Source organism: Capsicum annuum, chromosome 9 (genome assembly GCF_002878395.1).
Source record: "Capsicum annuum cultivar UCD-10X-F1 chromosome 9, UCD10Xv1.1, whole genome shotgun sequence".
Lineage (NCBI taxonomy): Eukaryota > Viridiplantae > Streptophyta > Magnoliopsida > Solanales > Solanaceae > Capsicum > Capsicum annuum.
Window position 1 is genome coordinate 152,102,916 of NC_061119.1, and position 20,567 is coordinate 152,123,482.

The following is a 20,567-nucleotide window of genomic DNA, read 5'->3' on the forward strand; positions in this document are numbered from 1 at the left end:
ATGTGGTTCAACGTTAATATACGTACATAAATATACATTTTCTATCTTATATATATACAACGTAATTTTTTTACCGAGGGGTTCGGGTGAACCCCATGGCAACCACGTAGGTTACCCCTCGTTAATTTAATAATGTTTTAATAACGTTAATTTAATAACATTTTAATTACGTTAATTTGATAACGTTAATTTAATATACTACTACTACTATACTTAATAACATTAATTTAATAATGTTTTATTAAAACTATAATTTTTTTATTATTATTATAGTTTCATCTTTAATTTAATATTTAAATAAATAATATTTAGATATATTATATAACTTAAATTCGTCCCCTGCTTTATAATATATATACATACCCGTTCGATTTTTTCATATGAGGCTAACCCGCCTAATTAATAAATCTTTAATATTGCTCTTTTACCACAATGATAAAAGAAATTAGATGTCATTTTCATCTTTGAGCCGAAAATAATGAAAAAGTAATAGTGAAGAGTCATTTAAAGGTCATATTTGTGCAGTTTTAAATATTTAAAGGTCATATTTGTGCACTGTCAAAGTTTAAGGTCATATTTATGTATTTTGCCATTAGATTTTAAGCTGGATGCGCTCAGTTTTGCGTGTTGAACATGCATTTTGCCACGTAGGATTGGAGGTTATATTTGTGCAGTTTTGAATAGTTAAAGGTCATATTTGTGCACTGTCAAAGTTTAAGATCAAAGTTATAATTTGGTGTCAAGTTTAGGATCAGTATTAACTCTATATTATTAACACCTCAACACTTCCATTACGTTGTTCCAAAAGTCCCTACCCCCCTTGCTTTTACCTACACTAATACCTACAATATGACGTACTTCAATTTATCCATCCTTCTTTTTTTTCTTTTCTAGAAAAAAATTCAACTCGTCTTAGTTGGATCAATCAACTATTATTACAACTTAAAAAACGATCAATTACACATACTCAAAATTTATCTGTTATATTCACTCCATTTCAAAAAGAATGACCTACTTTGATTTGACACAAAGTTTAAGAAAATAAAGAAGACTTTTGAATCTTATAGCCTTAAATTAAAGTTGTGTCAAATGTACCAAATTATCCTTTAATCTTGTGGTCCTAAACATGTCATGTGGAAAGTTGAAATTAAAGTATTGCCAAAAAAGGAAATAGGTCATTCTTTCTGAAACGGACTAAAAAGGAGAGTAGTCATTCTTTTTTAAACAAATGGAGTATAAAATTTACAATTTCAAACATAAAGTATTTAGTTATTGGAAAAGTCCTTTTGGCCACGATTTTTTTGCCACAATTTGGCCACAATAGAAAAAAGTTATGTTCACATTATGAACTAATTAACTTTTGGACATTTTTATCCTTTTACGTTAAAAATTAAATAACTTTGTCTATTTGAAAGAAAAGAGTAATATAGTCTTTTTATTATTATGGCCAAATTAGGGCCAAAATTTTGTGGCCATTTGTAACACCCCGTATTCAAGTACGTGTATTGGCGTATTCAAGTACGTGTATTGGTCTTATTTATATGAAATTAATTTTTTTATTTTATTTATACCGAAATTTGTCCGTCGATGGATCCATGCGAAGGTTATTGAATAAGTTTTCCAACGATATAAAGATTTCCAAAAACAGATAGGTTTCAGATATAATCGAGCACGTTCAAAACTATAAAATGGTGGCCGGGATATTTGGGAATAGTAAATGTGCAGGAAAATTTCCTACACACAAACTACTGAGACCAGCCGAATTTTTGGGTCAACTTCGAACGATCATAACTCCCTTAATATAATGAACTGGGAGATCTGCGACCTATGAAAAGAAATATCTTTGAGTCTTCTTTCCAATGCAATTGGTTTCATCCAAATTCAACATCTGAGTAAGGAGTTATACTCGTTTTACTTCAGCCTACCAAAATAGATTTTTAGGGTCAACTTCAAACGACCATAACTCCTTGTACAGGATGAACTGGGTGGCCTACTTTATATGAAATGAAAGCCCTTTGAATTATCCTTCCAACTATACCAATTTCACCCAAATCCAATATCGGAGCAAAGAGTTATGGTCGATCTACTTTAGCTTATCAAAACAGTCTACCAAAGGACAGATTTGACATTATTTAAATTTTAAAGGCATTTTGGTCATTTCCTATTATATTATGGACGGGAATATGTGTATATATACATGAATATGAGTTCAAAAACTCATTTTTATCATCAATCATTAAGGAAGAACAAACCCTAGCCAAATTTGACCTTTAAATGACTTTTGATTCAACCGTTGAAATTCCAAAGTAATCTGATAACTGCGTTTGTATTATTTGTGCAAAAAGGATTGCATAATCAAGAGGTGAATTCTAAGGTATGAATATTGTTTGCCTTTATTCTTTTCCATATGTATATATGTGATAGAGGATTATATGTATTAGTTGTTATTAAAAGGTGATGGAAATAGGGTTATGGACTATTTTGCATGGTTTGGTTGTATTGAATTGTGGAAGGTGGATATGGTAATTGAGTTATAGAAGGTGGATATGGTGATATACTATTGAATTGATGATTATTTATGTCTATGGCTCAATTTGGTTTAATGGATTGGTTGGAAGGATAAATGAATCCAAACTTGATATTGGAGGATGTTGTATGAATATGCATGGCATGTGAATGTAATTAGAGTATAGGAGGGTTAAAGTGACACCCTTTATGGTGTAATTAAGGCTTATTACTTAACCACTAGTTTGGTGAATTCAAATAATTGAATTGTGACGTTTGGTTGCTAATACTAGATTGCTATATATGTTCATTGTAGATAAGTAATCCGAAAAGACGGGAAGTCCATTTGGGACTAGTATTGAAGGTTGACAGTCAGGTATGTAAAGCATACTCTATACCATATCTTTGGCACGAAAGTGAACAATTGTTCTATTAAGAAAGTTTCCAAAGTTATTCAGTAACATGTGATCCATAATGGTTTTGTATGATGTCCTACGTTACCAATGAACTTGTTTCCACCCTACAAGATGTCAAGACATTCCAATACTTACTTGTTTTCCAAATCTTACATGTTTATTGCACTAATGAATGTCAGAAGGTATCCGGTTACTCAAACAAGATCCATGTGCTATTAATGACTCCAAAACGTTTCATTGATATACCAATAAGTTCCTACTTCATTGTTATGGTATTAATGACTCCAAAACACTTCATTGATGTGCCAATGAGTTCTTACTTCATTGTTATTGCATTGATGGTCTATTTATATGTCTCTTATTGATGTATCATTGTTTCAAAGTATCAAAAATGCGGTGGCAACCGAAATAACAATCTCAAAGATTAATTGAACTAAGTGATGGAAGTTCTCTCTTATCGGGTGGTATCCCAGGGGCATAATCCTATCATGGGTTGATCCCTATTTATATGTTTATGGGTGGTATCCCTGGGGCATAAGCCTATCATGGGTCGATCCCAGTTGATATGTACTGGAGGCAGCCTAATGGTCACAGTACAGTATAGTAATGATTACAAAGATGATAAGAACGAAGGTAAAGTGATTGAATAAATACAATGTACAGGTTGTCACAAGTTCTAGTAAGTGTGGTCCACTCCTATTACGATTTATTCACTTGTTTCTGATTTCTATTGAGCTCCTATATCATATGTGATTATCTACAGCTTTACATACTCAGTACATATTTTGTACTGACGTCCCCCATGGGGGACCTGCATTTCATGCTGCAGGCACAGGTACCTTAGCTCATACACTGCACAAGTAGAAGCCAGGATATCCATCTGCTTTTGGTGAGCTCCAGTTTGCTTCGGAGCTTTCCGTGTTATATCCAGTCACTTTTGGCATTGTATAGAAGTTAGTTATATGGCGGGGTGTGTCCCGACCTTAGTTAAACTCTGTATATTATCTAGAGGCTTTGTAGACCTAATGTACAGTCAAGGTGGTGTTTTGTTAATAGACGTGATGGCTCCAACGGCCAAGTATTGTATATACATATATATGTGTGCTTGAGCTTATACAGGTGATTATTTCCTTTTATATTGGACATGATGTTGTCCAAATTTTGGGTTGCCATAGAGGTATGCATGGGAAGTATAAGGTTATGAGCTGGTTCTCCCGGGCATCCTCAGTTACGGGTGCCAGTACGCCCCAATAGGATTTGAGATGTGACACCATTTAGCACTATCCTGCTAGGAAATATGTCAAACATTTTGAGTACTAGAGGTTACTACAATTTCTTATGGGTTTGAATGATTCTTACTCTCAATCAAGCAACTAAATTCTGAACATGGTCCCTATACCCTCTATTAACAAGGCATCTGTACGCTTCTTATTCCACTGTATAGGTGCCTGTTTGAGGCCATACAAAGATTTATGCAACTTGCAGACTTTAAGCTTGGTATTATGACAAGAGATGCCTTGAGAAATGTCCATGTACACCTCTCCTGTTATATCACCTTGTAAAAAGGCATTGCGTACATCCATCTGATAAACATACCAACCTTGTGATACAGCAATTACTAATATAGATCTTACTGTGACCATTTTAGCCACAGGGGAAAAGGTATATATATAGTCCAACCCCTCTTTATGACTATACCCCTTAGCAACCAGCCTAGCCTTGTATCTTTCAACTTCTTCTGAGGTAGTATATTTGACTTTAAATACTCATTTACAAACAATTGGAACTTTGCCAGCAGGTAGATCAACAATGCTCCATGTTTGGTTTTCTTCTAAGGAAGATATCTCCGGCTGCATGGCCTCTATCCACTTAGCATCTTTAACAACCTCAGAGAAAGACTGAGGTTCCACAATGTGGGAATAAGATGCTAGAGCAATATTGAATGCAGGTGATATATTAGCATAGCTAATAGAGTTAGAGATAGGATAGTTACAAGTAGAATTTCCCTTGCCTTTAGTTATGTAATCCTACATCCTAAGTGGAGGTTTTGATGATCTTGAGGACTTCCTAATAGGAAGTGAAGGGGGAACTACAGTTGATGAAGGTAAGGTATGTGGTATCTCAGGTTCTACACTCTCTGAAAGAGAATAAGAGTGTGATGGATATTGTGTTTCAGGCTCTAAACTTTCTGTGGAAACATCATTTGAGGTAGAAGGAATTGGGGAAGTAGTATAATCAACTTGTGTGGTTGGAAGCAAATCCACAATAGGAAAAAGAGTGGTAGTACTGGGAGAAACAGGTTGCATAAAGGGAAATATATCCTCCTTAGAGACCACATCTCTACTAATATGAAATTCCTTAGAGAAAATGCTAAACATCTTGTAACCCTTCTGAGTTTGTGAGTAACCAAGAAAAATTGCAGGTACTGCTCGTGGAGAAAACTTATCAGATCTTTTCACACAAGTTACATACCCAAGACAACCAAAAACTTTCATGTAAGAGAGATCAGGAGCATGACCAAAAAACTTTTCAAAAGGAGACAGTCCTTGAAGCACTAATGATGGTAACATGTTAATGATGTAAATGACAGTACTAACACATTCTCCCTAAAATTTCAGAGGAACTTTAGCTTGAAATCTAAGAGATCTGACAATTTCTAGAATATATCTATGCCTCCTCTCAGCAATGCCATTTTGTTGAGGAGTATATACACAAAAGCTTTGGTGTATGATTCCTAAAGACTGAAATAAGTCATGCATTTGAGAATTAAAAAATTCACAACCATTATTAGACCTCAAATATTTCACTGAGTAAGAGTACACATTGTGGATCATAGCAAAAAAAGATTTCATTACAGCAATTACATCAGATTTTATCGATAATGGAAACAGCCAGGTATATCTTGAGTGATCATCAACTAGAGTAAGAAAGTACCTCTTACTATCATGTGTAGAACTTTATAGGGACCCCAGACATCTGCATGTATAGTATGAAAACAGGAACCAACAGTGGTACCACAGAGAGGAGAAGAGGATATTTTGAGAGAGAAAGGAAGAAAACTCATTCTTTGATATTGTGATTAATTCCACAATTAAACAGTTGCTATATATGAGTATATATATAGAAGGTTCTAGACTTGCTAGTCGAATAACCTCAACTCACTCTAACCAATTAACTGTCCAATCAGTAATAATTAAATTAGTTGTAATCCAACTGTCTAACCAAATCTAACTAAACTCTAACTAATTGTTCAACTAACCTCAACACCCTTCCTCAAGCTGATGCTAAAAAAATATCTTTCAACAATAGCTTGGATAATAGGTAGTCATGAGGTTGCTTGCCAAGGCTCTTGGTCAGCAGATCAGGAAGTTGGTCTTTAGTTGATACATGAAAAGTTTTGACAACACCTTGTAGAATTTTTTCCCTGACAAAATGACAATCTATGTCAATATGTTTGGTTCTTTCGTGGAATATAGGATTAGCTGCAAGCTGGATAGCAGCTTTGCTGTCACAATACAAGTGAATTGGTACATCCAGAATAACTTTCAATTTTCTGAACAAGCCTTTCAACCAAGTGATTTCAGCCACTGTAGAGGCCATACTTCTGAATTCAGCTTTTGCAGAGCTCCTAGCAACTGTGGCTTGTGTCTTTTGTTTCCAAGAAATCAGTGCACCACCATACTTGACTAGATAACCATTGAAAGACCTTTTGTTTTGTAGACAACCACCCCAATCTGAGTCACAAAATACTTCAAGTTTTCTGAAACCTGTGGAAGGCAATAGCAAACCAAGACCAGGAGTTGATTTAATGTACCTCACTACTCTTAGAGCTGCATCAAGATGAGATTGTTTAGGTTTATACATGAACTGACTTAGGACCTGAACTACATAGGCTATATCAATTCTGGTCATTGTGAGATATAAAAGTTTGCCAATCAATCTTTGATACTGCCCAACATCCCCTAATTCTTTGTCTTCAGGATCCTGATTTTCTAGTAGTTTAATTGTGTCAAATTCTATAGAAGTGAGCTTTAAGATGGATTCAAGAAAGGTGCCAGCAGGTTTTGCTCCTCCAAGTCCCATTTCAGCAACTAGTTCTAGAGCATACTTCCTCTGTGACATCACAATACCTTTGGAGGATCTTGCAAATTATATACCTAGGAAGAACTTTAGTTCCCTTAAGTCTTTCATTTTGAACTTCAGTTGTAAATCATTCATTGTCTGTTGAATCAGGTCTAGATCACTACCTGTGACTAGCAGATCATCCACATAGACTAGCACTACCACTAGGCGAGATTGTACCTTTTTTAGATTGCAATTTATAACAATTCTTTCTTTTTTTTCTTCTTTTCTTTTTTCGTTTTTTCCCTCTTCTATATCTAGCCTTTACTTCTCTTTCTTTTTTTTTCTTATTTTTTGTTGTATTTTATATTTTATATTTTATATTTTTTTATAATTTCAAAAAATATGATTAAGTCAAGTACAAGCATAGATGATGACGGATACATCATAATTGCTCATTGTGTTTGTATTCACCATCATTTTTTTCTTTTTCTTTTCACTTTTTTGGGGTTTTTTACTTTTTGACTTTTTCTATTTTTATTTTATTTTTTATTTTTTCATTTTATTCTTTTTTTTTTCTCTTTTATCTATAACTTCTATTCTCTTTCTTTTTTTTCTTTTCTATTTTTTCCTTCTTATTTTTTTTTTTTTACTTTTTTGTATTTGCTTTTCTTTTTTTTTCTATTTCGTATTTTTCCTTTATTTTTCTTTTCTTCATTTTTTTTCTTTTTTTTTTAGTTTATTTTTCTCTTTTTTATTTGCAGCTTCTATTTCTCTCTCTTTTTGGTTTCATTTTTTGTATTTTATATTTTTTAAAAAAATTATTTATATTTTTTGTATTTTTGATAAATATGGCTATGTCAAGCACAAGTCATGGGTGATATCAAAACTACCACAATCGCTTATTATATTATATTCGCACTATCATTTATATTTTTGTACTAAAATTGTATTTGTATTTTGTAGTTCGCGCTTATATTTATATTTGAATTTTATAGTTTACATTTGTATTTGTATTTTGTAATTCACACTTGTATTTGATGTTATAGTTCGTACCATCATTTATATTTTTGTATCTGTTGATACAATTGTATTTGTATTATAGTTCGCATTTGTATTTATATTTTATAGTTCGTATATGTATTTGTTTTTTATAGTTCACACTTGTATTTGCATTTTCACTATTATTCATTTTTTATACAATTTGCACATGTATTTTAAAGAATTATTTTGTATTGAATTTTATAGTTGACTGCATATTTATATTTGTATTTTGTGATTTTATTTTATTTGTATTCTATTTTCGTCGGTGCACTTATATTCTTAAAAGAAATATTTTGTCTTTGTATTTGTATTTGTAAACTGACCATATATTGTATTTGTATTTGTAAATTGACCATATATTGCATTTGTATTTGAATTTGACTTGTTTTATTTATTGGCATTTGAATTTGTAGTTGACAATATCATTTGTATTTTTAAACAATTGAAAAAAATTATTATTTTTTCTTTCTACAAACACATGAATTTATAGCATTGATACGAATTGTATTTTATTAATACAAAGTAAACAATACAATATAAATAATAAATTATAAGAATATAAATGTTAAATTATACAAATACAAATAATACATGTTTATACAACTTGAACCGTACACATACAAATGATACTTGTTTATATACAAATACAAATGATAAACTTGACATATAAATACTAACGATACATTTGCATAGAATGTTCATATTTATATATTTTCGCCTCAAGTAAAAATAATTAATCCATATATTTATTTGTATACAAATACAAATGATAAATTGTATTCACAACTAAACTATTCAAATACAAATAATAAATTTATTTAAAATATATAATATGATACGAATAAGTATAAAATATAAAAAATATGTGAAATATAAAATACAACAACAACATCAAAAAATGAAAGAAAAAAATTAAAAAGAAGTATTTAGTTATTAGTTGAGGCCAAATTAAACTATCAATATATATATTATGTCTTCGATTTATGTGTCAACGTTTGAATAGGCGCCAAGTTAAATAAGGAAATGAGGGCCTTTTAATGAAATGTAATACTCATATACATATACTCTGATGCAAACACAATTATGCCACTAAATTGAATCATGTCCTCATTTAAATATGAAATATAATTTTTGTTTCTCCCTCCCTGCCCAACCGTCGCTTTAAGAATCAAACTTTACAGTTGTTTTGACTTAATAGGGTATGACTATTAAATAACAAGATTTATTTTGTTCTTAAATATTAATTATGAGCTTAATATTCACAGATCTCACACATAATAAAGATAATCTAGCACAAAATTTTTATCATAAATACATCATAGTATCTATATGATTATAAAAAATAATTTGGGATCTTAAATAATTTATAATATTAGCATGAGTTTAAAAGTTAAATAAAAAATCTAAGTTAAATTGCGTGTCTCAATTAAAGTAATATTTACCTTACATTAGTAGTATTATTTTTAGGCACTCAATTTATTTTTTCCATCTATCTATTGTCCTATTTTTTCAATGACAGATACATCTACAACTCAATGAAAACACTACTAGCAAATGGAACAATATTTTGACGGGTGTAACATTTAATTTTTATAATTTTTCCCCAACGCATTAAACGATTTCAGGAAAGCAATCCAGGGGCGAAAGTCGTTTTCACTCGAACTTCGTTTAAAGATTAAACTTTCTTCTCAACTTCAAACAATAATCAAATTTCCTCCGTTATCCTAATTAATTATTTAAAATGTATATTGTACCTTTATAGTTTGGTTATCAATTTATTTTTTTTACATTTAAAAACTAATATTTGTATTTTCTTAAATTCATATAATAATTTTTTTATGAAAACATAAATATTATCATTTGATCGAAAAAGTGAGAAATACTAACTAAGAATATAAGCTAATAATGTTTTATAATGAAGTAAATTAACATAATGAAAAAATTAATTTTATTAATAATAATGAAAACCTCAGGTAGTAATGATTATACAAATATATTTTGATGCAGAAAATATAAAATAATTAATTAAATTAAGGTCATATTTTTAAAGATTGTATTTACTTAAATTTTAAATTAATTTAAATTATAGTTTATGTAATACTTCATTAATGACAATTAAAACTTGTTTATTTACATAGACAATAGAGAATACCCTCTCTGTTTCATATTACTTGACTCTCATACTAAAAATAGTTATTTTAATTTTCTCGTCCAATTCATGAAGTCAAGAGATTTTTTTTTAATCTTTTATCGTTTCTACCCTTAATATTAAACAACTGCGTAAAATAGTAGTAGTCAAATTTAAAGTTTCAAAACATTATTAATAAGCTTAGTATGGTAAAATACACCTCTAACTAAATTTTTCTTGAGAGGTGTGTAAAGAAATGCCAAGTAATATGAAACACATGGAGTAAGAAAGTAGAAAAAGATAAAAATATACGCACGTGCGTATACATACATATACACACATTTAATGTATATAATATTAAAATAACAGTCAATAAAATAACAGTAAATTTATAACAAATTCATAAACATATTATTCTACTTGCGATGTTAATGAACTTAATAAAAAATTATAAATACCTAGATTGAAAAAATAAATTGTATATAATCAATATATATATATATATATATATATATATATATAAAGGAGACTTTTAGACAATCCTATTTGGCATGTCTTAGAGGCCTCCATTTCCATTTTCTTTTTTCTCATTTTTTTAATTTATTTGTTTTATTAAATCATGTCCTTAATTTATACATTCAATTAAATAAATTCTACTCTTAAATATTAGTAATGTCCATAACTCTCAAGGTTTTCATATTCATAACCCTCAATTAATTAATGTTCAAGAAGATTATTTATTTTCTCTTTTTTTTTTTTTTAATTTTCAAACTCTAAATATTTTGTTAATTGTTTTTATCTTCCTTTATAATTAATGTGATTGATTTGTATTAAGTAAAATTTATATCTATATATAATAAAATAAGTTAAATTTTTGCTCTTAGTAATATCATTAACTCCATGACTTTTAAGTTTTCATATTCATAACCTTCAATTATTTAATTATAAAATTTAAGATTACTTATGATGTTCCTCGATTTTCATCTATATAAAGTCATAATATTTTGTTTCATGAAACCCATATTCAAGAGTATCCTCTTTGTTTTATATTTGAAATAGTGTTCTTTATATTATTATTTATAGTATTAAATTCAAGCTTATGAAGAAAGCTTTTGAAGGTTGATCGTTTGTCAACGAGACTATCGAACAAGAGCTTAAAAAACTATACACTAATTTTGTATATCTTTGTTCGTCTATTTTCTTATGGTTAATGTAAAAAAAAAAATAGGTGTGTATGTGTGTGTGAGTATTCATGGGTATGTTCTCTATATGTAACTTTTATAATATGAACTTTCATAATTTTTTTATTATTTTAAATTTTATAGGCTTTTGAAGGTTGATCGTTTGTCAAAGAGGCTATCGAACAAGAGCTTAAAAAATTATATAGTAATTTTATATTTCTTTTTTTTTTGTCTATTTTCTTATGGTTAACGTAAAAAAAAATAGGTGTGTATGTGTGTGTGAGTATTCATGGGATATTCTCTATATGTAACTTCTATAATATGAACTTTCATGATTTTTTTATTATTGTATTATAGGTTTTTGGAGGTTGATCGATTGTCAAAGAGGCTATCAAACAAGAGCTTACAAAACTGTACACTAATTTTGTATTTCTTTTTTCGTCTATTTTCTTATGGTTAACATAAAAAAAAAATAGGTGTGTGTATGAGTGTTCATGGGTATGTTCTCCATATGCAACTTCTATAATATGAACTTTCATGATTTTTTGATTATTATAAATTTTATTTTTGTTTAAGCAATAGCTATTGTAATTTTGTTAGTGCTAATTACGAATCAAACTTCAGAGAATACTATTGATGGCTTAAAAGAAATATTTATTAATTAATGAAATACATTATTCTTTATGTATTTTTTATGATGCGAAAAATAATTTATGTTTTCTTTAACAATTTGCTTATTTCTTTTACTTTAATAGCAAAAAAGAATTTGATAGTAATAATATAAATACTTGGGTTAATCATATTCATTTTAATAAATTAAAATAGAATACTTTTATAAGAATTTCTACAATATCTTCACGTAATTCTTGATTGCAGTTGAGATCATAAAGCAATTATAATCTACCATCGTCATGTCATGAGATCTACAATTATAATCTACCATTGTCATGTCATGAGATCTAAAGGCACAACTGTATGCAAAGAAATTTTATTAAATTAAAATCCATACAAAATTTGGATTATATTAAAATCAAAATATATTAGTCCCAAATAAATATTGCGGATTAATATAATTGGATTAATTATTTAAGTCCAAATATGTATGAATTTAAATAAAGTCCAATTTTTATTGGGCTAGCCCATTGATTTGGGCTACAACTGATGAGCCCACTTTAATAAGCCCAAGATATTGTCATATTCTAGAGGCCCAAATAAGTGCCACGTGTCAAATGACGTGGCATGCCAAGTCAAGTGAATAAGCCAATAGGGCCATGCCACATGTCAAAATAATGTAGCAGGCTCATGAAATAAAAGTCCATAAAAAGGCGCCACATCACTTAAATCCGATTGATCAAAGGAAGTCCATATTCATCACGACTCTTCCTTTCCTACAACTATAAATAGGGGTCTCATAATTCAGAAAAGGCCCCCCCAAGAACTCTAACAAGTAGCAAGAGAAAGCTCATGGATCAAACGCCGCAATTTCTCTATAAAACTTAAGCATTCAAATCAAGTTTATCAAGATTCAAGATCAAGACCGCAATATTCATGAACAAGCTCAAAAGCCCTTGAATTCAAGAACAAGTCAAGATCAAGTCCCTCAAATCAACAAATCAAGTTCAAATTCGAGATCAAGCTTTAAACCCTTGAATTTATATTTGAAAAGGCAAATCAGAGGATTCATAGAGATTGTAACACTCACACATTGAAATCAATAAATTGATTGTTGCAATATTTTTCTTGTCTCGATTATTTATTTTCGGTCTCAAGAATTTTATTGTCCAATAAATTTTGGCACACCCGGTGGGATAATCTCTACCTCTCATCTCAACTTTTCATACTTTAAAGTTTAAGAACAATGAAATAACTTCCAAGAAGGTCAACTCTCAATCAACTGCTGCCAAGGCTGCTGATTCAAAGTTCTCTGCTGAAGTAGAAAGCATCCTTGGTGTTACTTTTGGAAGCTTAGGAGCTGTCACAAGGAGTAAGGCAGGCTTGCTAGGATAACAAACGCATCCAGTGTCATCCGAACCAACTCTAATTTTTGGATCTTCAACCCCAAAAGGAAAGAAGTCCAATGCAAGTGCTTCGGAAGAAGGAAGCAGTGTGGCGAATAGCTTAAGAAGACTCTAGCTCTACTTGAACATTCCGGTTCCAAATACTCTAGCGCAAAGAGCGATGGTTGTTTAAGAAACTCATCATCTTCGACTATATCACATAAGTTAAGCACTTCAAAGATTAACTTCTACGATAATCCGTGCTACTCTCCAACATATCTAGTGATTATGCAAGCGATGGTGATTGATGCCTCGTCTATGGAGGAGCAGCTTGCTAATCTAGCAAAGGTAATTGAGGGCCTGACCAAATATGTTCAGAATTAATATGCTCGAATTAATAAGATAGTGGATAGGGTGGAAGGTTTGATAGATGAAGAGTCTAGCTATGCACCTAGAAAATCTCTAGAGGTTCATGAGACAAAAAATCCTATGAAACAAACACCACCGACTAAAGAGGTGCAAGTTTTTTCTGAGGGAATGATCCCAATTGGGAATTGAGGGAATTCATTGAAGGGACCCTCAAAGACAAGTATGATGTTGTCACCAAATCTTTCCTTGCGTATGCCAAGCCCTACACTGCAAGAATAGATAGCCTCAAAATACCTGCCGATTATCAACCCCCCAAATTTCAACAATTTGAGAGCAAACAGAAACCAAAACAGCATGTCGGACACTTTGTTGAGACATGTAACAATGTTGGAACTTAAGGTGACTATCTTGTCAAACAGTTTGTTCATTCCCTAAAGGGGAACACCTTTGATTGGTATACGGACCTTGAGCCTAATTCAATTAATAGTTGGGAGCAATTAGAGCACGAGTTCCTAAATCTCTTTTATAGCACAAAGCGTACAGTGAGTATGGTAGAGCTCACAAATACTCGGCAAAGAAAGGATAAACCAGTCATTCACTTCATCAATCGATGGAGAAATACTAGCCTAAACTTAAAAAATAAGCTCAGTGAAGCTTCTGCAATAGAGATGTGTGTCCAAGGAATATTAAGCCTAAATCCTTTGAAGAGCTAGCTACCCGTGCTCACGATATGGAGTTGAACATGTCTTCTGTTGGAAAGGGATTAATGTCTATCTATGACCCTCGAAGGGGAAAGGATAAGCAGGAACCCAAAAGATGGGGCAAGTTTATCCCTAAAAATGACAACAAGGAGTCTATGAATATTGATGTGTCTCCTGTAAAGGTCACCACAAAGGTGAGCAAGAAGCAAAGTGTGAAGACGACTTCTAGAGCACGTCCAAATTAGAATACTTTAAAGGAGATGCAAGAAAAGGAATATCCCTTCCTTGATTTTGATGTTGCTGAGATTTTTAATGAACTCCCAGAGCATAAGCTCATTGAACTTTCAGAAATGAAGCGTCCCAATGAAGTTGGAAGAACCAATAACCCTAATTATTGCAAATATCATAGCCTCATAAGTCACCCTCTGGAAAAGTGCTTTGTCTTTAAAGATAAAGTCATGTAACTGGCAAAAGAGAAGAAGATCTTCTTTGACGATGAGAAGGTCAGTTCTCATCAAATCTCCACCACATTTGGCTCGCTCGATCCAGTCCAAATATGTGTCAAAGAGCATAATGAAAAAATATTAGAGCTTGATAGGTCTTCAGTTGATGAAGACAATGATGAAGGTTGGACTCTGGTGACCAGGCACAGACGCAAGAGGACAAGTCTATGAAAAGAGTCATCTGAGCTGCCAACCAGAAGGAGAATGGTGAATAAACTAAGGAAACAAAAACTCTTTGAACTTCCAAAAAAGACGAAGGTGATGGAGCTTCACCACCAAAAACCTCGACGTCCGGTGACTTTAGAGGAATTTTTATCGAGTTGGTTTCGTGTAAAGACTGCCGAAGTCAACCTTGAGGCATCTTGTTTTAGTATTACCAAAGAGCGGGAAAAGGGTGAAAATATACCTATAGAAGTTCCTTCATCCTCTGAACCGCTTGCTGAACCTCTTGGCCAAGAGGCACATATATGTGATACAAAAATTACATTCACAAATACCGATCTTCTGCTTGGTGAGGCCCTACATAACCATCCCTTATACATGGTGGGTCAAAATCTAGGAAAGAATATAAATAGAATCTTGATAGATGAGGGATTTGGAGTCAACAGCTTACCTATCCACACGATAAATGAACTTATCATTACTACTAGCGAACTAGAGAAAGCCGTATAATGATCCAAGGCTTCAACCAAGGGGGCTAGAGGGCCATGGGATCTATCAAGTTGGGGATTAGTATGGATGATTTTCAATCAAACGCGTTGATGTATGTGATTGATGCCAAAACTTCATACAATATATTGCTTGGTAGGCCTTGGGTGCACAGGAATAAAATTATCTCGTCCTCTTACTATCAATGCTTGAAGTACCTTGAAGGCGGAGTGGAAGAAAGATAGTTGCCGATGACAAGCCATTCACTGAAGCTGAGTCACATTTTGCGGATGCAAAATTCTACTTAAAGAATCATGTTGTGGATGAGAAAAGGGTTGAAGATGTCACCAAGACCAAGGTGAAGATCTTGCATCTAAGAAGGTCACGGTGACTGTTAAAAAGGTCTCCACTAAGAAGCCTCTCTCCACTTTAAATAAAAAAAGTATCGCTCCTACAAAAAAGAAGGCAACTCCTATTCTTTGCTATGTATCAAAGGTAAAGAAAGAGAAAGATCACCCATCGAATTCCCAAGATAATGTGCTAAAGGGGATAACTTTACCTATCAGGAATATTGATGCAATAAATCCATCCTCAAGACTACTAGAAGAGTCTGTGGCTCAAAATTCGCCACAAGATATGACACTCCCTATGAAGCGTACGAAAGAAGGCATCGAACCAAATGCATACAAGCTATTTGTAAAGGCTGGATACAATTCTAATAAGCCATCAAAGTTGGGCAAACTTTCATCAGAGGGTATAACTTGGCAGGCACGTGAAGGCCTAGGATACGCGCAGCCACCTCTATTTCGTATCCCCGTAAGAAGGATACTCAGTAATTACATCACCGTGGAATAAGAATCCACTGTTGCTAATAAAATACCCTCTGTATTTTATCAACTTGGAGAATTAACTGTAAGAACTTCTATGTTCGAAAGGTTGGGTCCTCTAAATAAGAAAAAAAAATAACAAGCATCAAAGAAGTCATCAAAGTACAACAATGTACTCTTCGCCTAAGATCCAGAAGGAATTTCAAAGTTTGATTCCTTCTAGAATGAGGCAGCAAATGGAACTTATAGTTTTATGAAACGAGGTCCTAAAAGCAAAGGTTCATACTGTGGTTTATACCAAGCAATGCAAAGAATATAAAGAGAGTGTTGGCTCCTCATATCATGTTACGACCCAGAATGAGAAAGATGTCTCATCTCAAATGAAGGCTGATGAAGAGATAGAAGATTCCTTCTGGTGTTATTATATACCCGTCAATGACGATGATCCTCAAGAAGAGGAAGATGCTGGAGATGATCTGTCATAACTTGAAGAAGGAGTAAATATCACAATAAATCCTTTGAAACAAGTTAATCTTAGAACCGATGAAGATCCAAGACCAACTTACTTAAGTGTGTTTCTAGAAGTAGAGGAGGAAATCACTTATATGGACATACTCAAAGAATATATGGATGTCTTTGCTTGGAGCTATAAGGAAATACCTGGCTTAGATCCAAAAGTAGCAGTCTATCAGTTGGCAGTCAAGAATGGTACTCGTCATGTTAAGCAAACCCAAAGGCGCTTTAGGCCAGAGTTGGTTCCATTAATTGAAAATGAATTTAACAAACTCATTAAAGCTGGCTTTATTCGAGAAGTCAAATATCCCACATGGATTTCAAGTATTGTTCTAGTATGAAAGAAGAATGGCCAAATTCGAGTTTGTGTTGACTTTTGAGATCTCAACAACACCTTCCCTAAGGATGACTTTTCGATCCCCATACCAGAGTTGATGATTAATGCCACAACTGGTTATGAGGTAATGTCCTTCATGGATGGTTTATCCGGCTACAATCAAATTCGTATGACGCCCAAAGATGAAGAACTCATTGCATTTCGTACGCCTAAAGGTATTTATTGCTACAAGGTGATACCTTTTGGTTTGAAGAATGATGGAACCATTTATCAAAGGGCTATGCATAATATCTTTGATGGCCTGCTCTATAAAAATGTTGAATGCTACGTGGATAATCTAGTGGTGAAGTCAAGAAAAAGAGATAACCACTTAAAAGACCTAAGAATGATATTCGAGTTACTTCGAAGATATCAACTTAGGATGAATCCGTTGAAGTGTGCCTTTGGAGTTACTTCTGAAAAGTTTATTGGCTTCGTTGTGCAACACCGAGGAATTAAAATTGATCAAGCCAAGGTCGATGCAATTTTGAAGATGCCCGAGCCTCGAAATATTCATGAGTTAAAAAGCCTTCAAGAAAGGCTAGCATATTTAAGGAGGTTCATCTCAAACTTGGCCGAAAAATGTCAACCATTTAGTCGTCTCATGAAGAAGGACACTCCCTTCGAATGGGACCAAGCTTGTAGTTATGCCTTTGAGAGTATCAAATCATACTTAATGAAGCTTTCATTTCTTGAGACACCCATACTTGGGAAGCCATTGATACTCTATATCGTGGCATAAAAGAGGTCAGTTGGAGCACTACTGGCTCAAGAAAATAGTAAAGGAAAAGAAAAATCTCTTTACTATTTGAGCAGAATGATGACGCCAAATGAGCTAAAGTATTCTCCAATTGAAAAGTTATGTTTGACATTGGCCTTCTCAATTCAAAAGATGAAACACTACTTTTAAGCCCATGTTGTCCGTCTTGTGTCTAGGGAAAATCCCATCACGTTTGTAATGTCAAAACTAGTCCTTAGTGATCGACTTGCAAGATGGTACCTTCAATTTCAGCAGTTTGAGATTATGTATATTCCCCAAAAGGCTGTAAAGGGACAAGCATTGGCTGACTTTTTGGCAGACCACCTGATACCTGATGATTGGGAACTGAGTGATGAACTTCCTGATGAAGATGCAATGGTTATTGAAGCTAGACCCCCATGGAAGATGTACTTTGATGGTGCCGTACATTGAGATAGAGCTGGTATCGGTGTGGGGTTCATCACTCCACAAGAAGAGGTATCCCATACTCTTTTACCCTAACAAATCATTGCTCTAATAATGTTGCTAAATATCAAGCTTTAATACTTGGACTTGAGATAGAAGTTGACATGAAACAACTGCAATTACAAGTCTTTGGTGACTCTCAACTGGTGATCAAATAGATTTTGAGAAGCTAAGAAGTCAGAAAGCCCGAGCTACTACCATATCATGATTATGCATAAAATTTGATGGGGTGGCTTGGAGAGGTAACCCTCCAACATGTGCCAAGGAGAGAAAATAAGTAAGCTGATGCTTTAGCTGCTTTGGCCTCAACCCTAACTCTTCCAAATCAGACGCGAGTTACTGTCCACCAAGAATGGGTAGTACCGCCGTCAGATGAGGATGTAGAAAACAAGGTTTAATACCTCATTGCCATGTATAAAGCTGTAAAAGAAGATTGGCGACAACCTATCATTGATTACTTATGTTATGGGATACTTCCAGAAGATCCAAGAAGAAAGACTGACATTCGTCATTGTGCACCTTGCTTTCTTTACTACAAAGATACACTGTAAAGAAGATCATTTGAAGGAGTACTCTTATGGTGTTTGGGAGAGGAAGAAGCAATTCAAGCTTTGCAAGAAGTGCACTCAGGAGTTTGTGAATCACATCAGTCTGGACCGAAGCTCCGTTTTCACATTAAAAGGATGGGATATTATTGGCCAACGATGGTGAAAGATTTCTTAGACTATGCTAGAAGATGCAAAGCTTTCCAAATCCATGCGAATTTCATACATCAATATCTAGAGGTATTACATCTAATTGTAGCATCTTGGACATTTAATTCTTGGGGAATGGATGTTGTTTTTCCACTACCAAAGTCTTCTAGTGGACACGTATACATCTTGGCCATGACAGATTACTTCTCAAAATGGGCCGAAGTTGTTCCTTTCTAGGAAGTAAAGAAAGAAAATATTGCAAACTTCATCCGAGTGAATATCATCTACCCCTTTGGAATTCCTCAGTACATAATAACCGACAACGGTAAGCCATTTGATAACAAGTTGATGAACAATTTTTTATGATCTCTTTGGCTTCAGGCAACGCAAGTCTTCAATGTATTATGCTACTGCCAATGGTCTAGCTGAAGCCTTCAATAAGACGTTATGCAACTTGTTGAAGAAAGTCATCTCCAAATCCAAACAAGACTGGCATGAGTGAATGGAAGAAACTTTATGGGCGTATAGGACAACTTACCATACACCGACATAAGCAACCCCATACTCACTTGCTTTTGGAGTTGAAGGAGTCCAACCACTTGAGCATCAAATACCTTCTTTGAGACTAACTATTCAAGAAGGGATCACCGATGAAGAAAATGCTAAGTTACGTCTTGCAGAGTTAGAAGCTCTTGATGAGAAGAGGCTGGAGGCTCAACAAAATCTTGAATACTATCAAGCCCGGCTATCTTATTCTTTTAACAAAAAGGTTCGCTTGAGGTGCTTCTAAGTTGGAGATCAAGTCCTTGCAGTAAGAAGGCTCATTATCACTTCTCGTAAGTTTAGGGGCAAATTTACCTCAAAGTGGAATGGACCATATGTTGTACAAGAGGCATATTCAAATGGTTCTTATAATCTTGTCGATACAAATGGCGTGAGGGTTGGCCCCATCAATGCCAAGTTCTTGAAGAAGTACTATCCTTGAAGGAAGATGACAATCCTTAAGGAACGAGTATAAACTGCATGTCTATTCCTGGCCCGCATGAGTATAAACTGTATACGGCTAAAAAAAATGAAGAAGTCCGCTAGGTTGAAAACCTTGAAAGAGGCAGCCTAGGAAAAAGTTAGGACGTAAAAAAAAAATCTCACCTAGAACTACGTTGTGACTTGATCCTCTTCAGTGAGGTACGTAGGCGCTTGGAATTTCATTCTGAGTTCAGTTACATAAGTGTCAAAAAAAATACATGTCCTTGCTTGATCCATTGTATGAAAGTCAAGTCTGCATACATCTCAATTAAGTTTTGGGAATTACGTCAAATACTTGTGGCTCAATAGGGTAACCCATCAAAAGGAAAAGAACTCTTTCAATAGGATTTG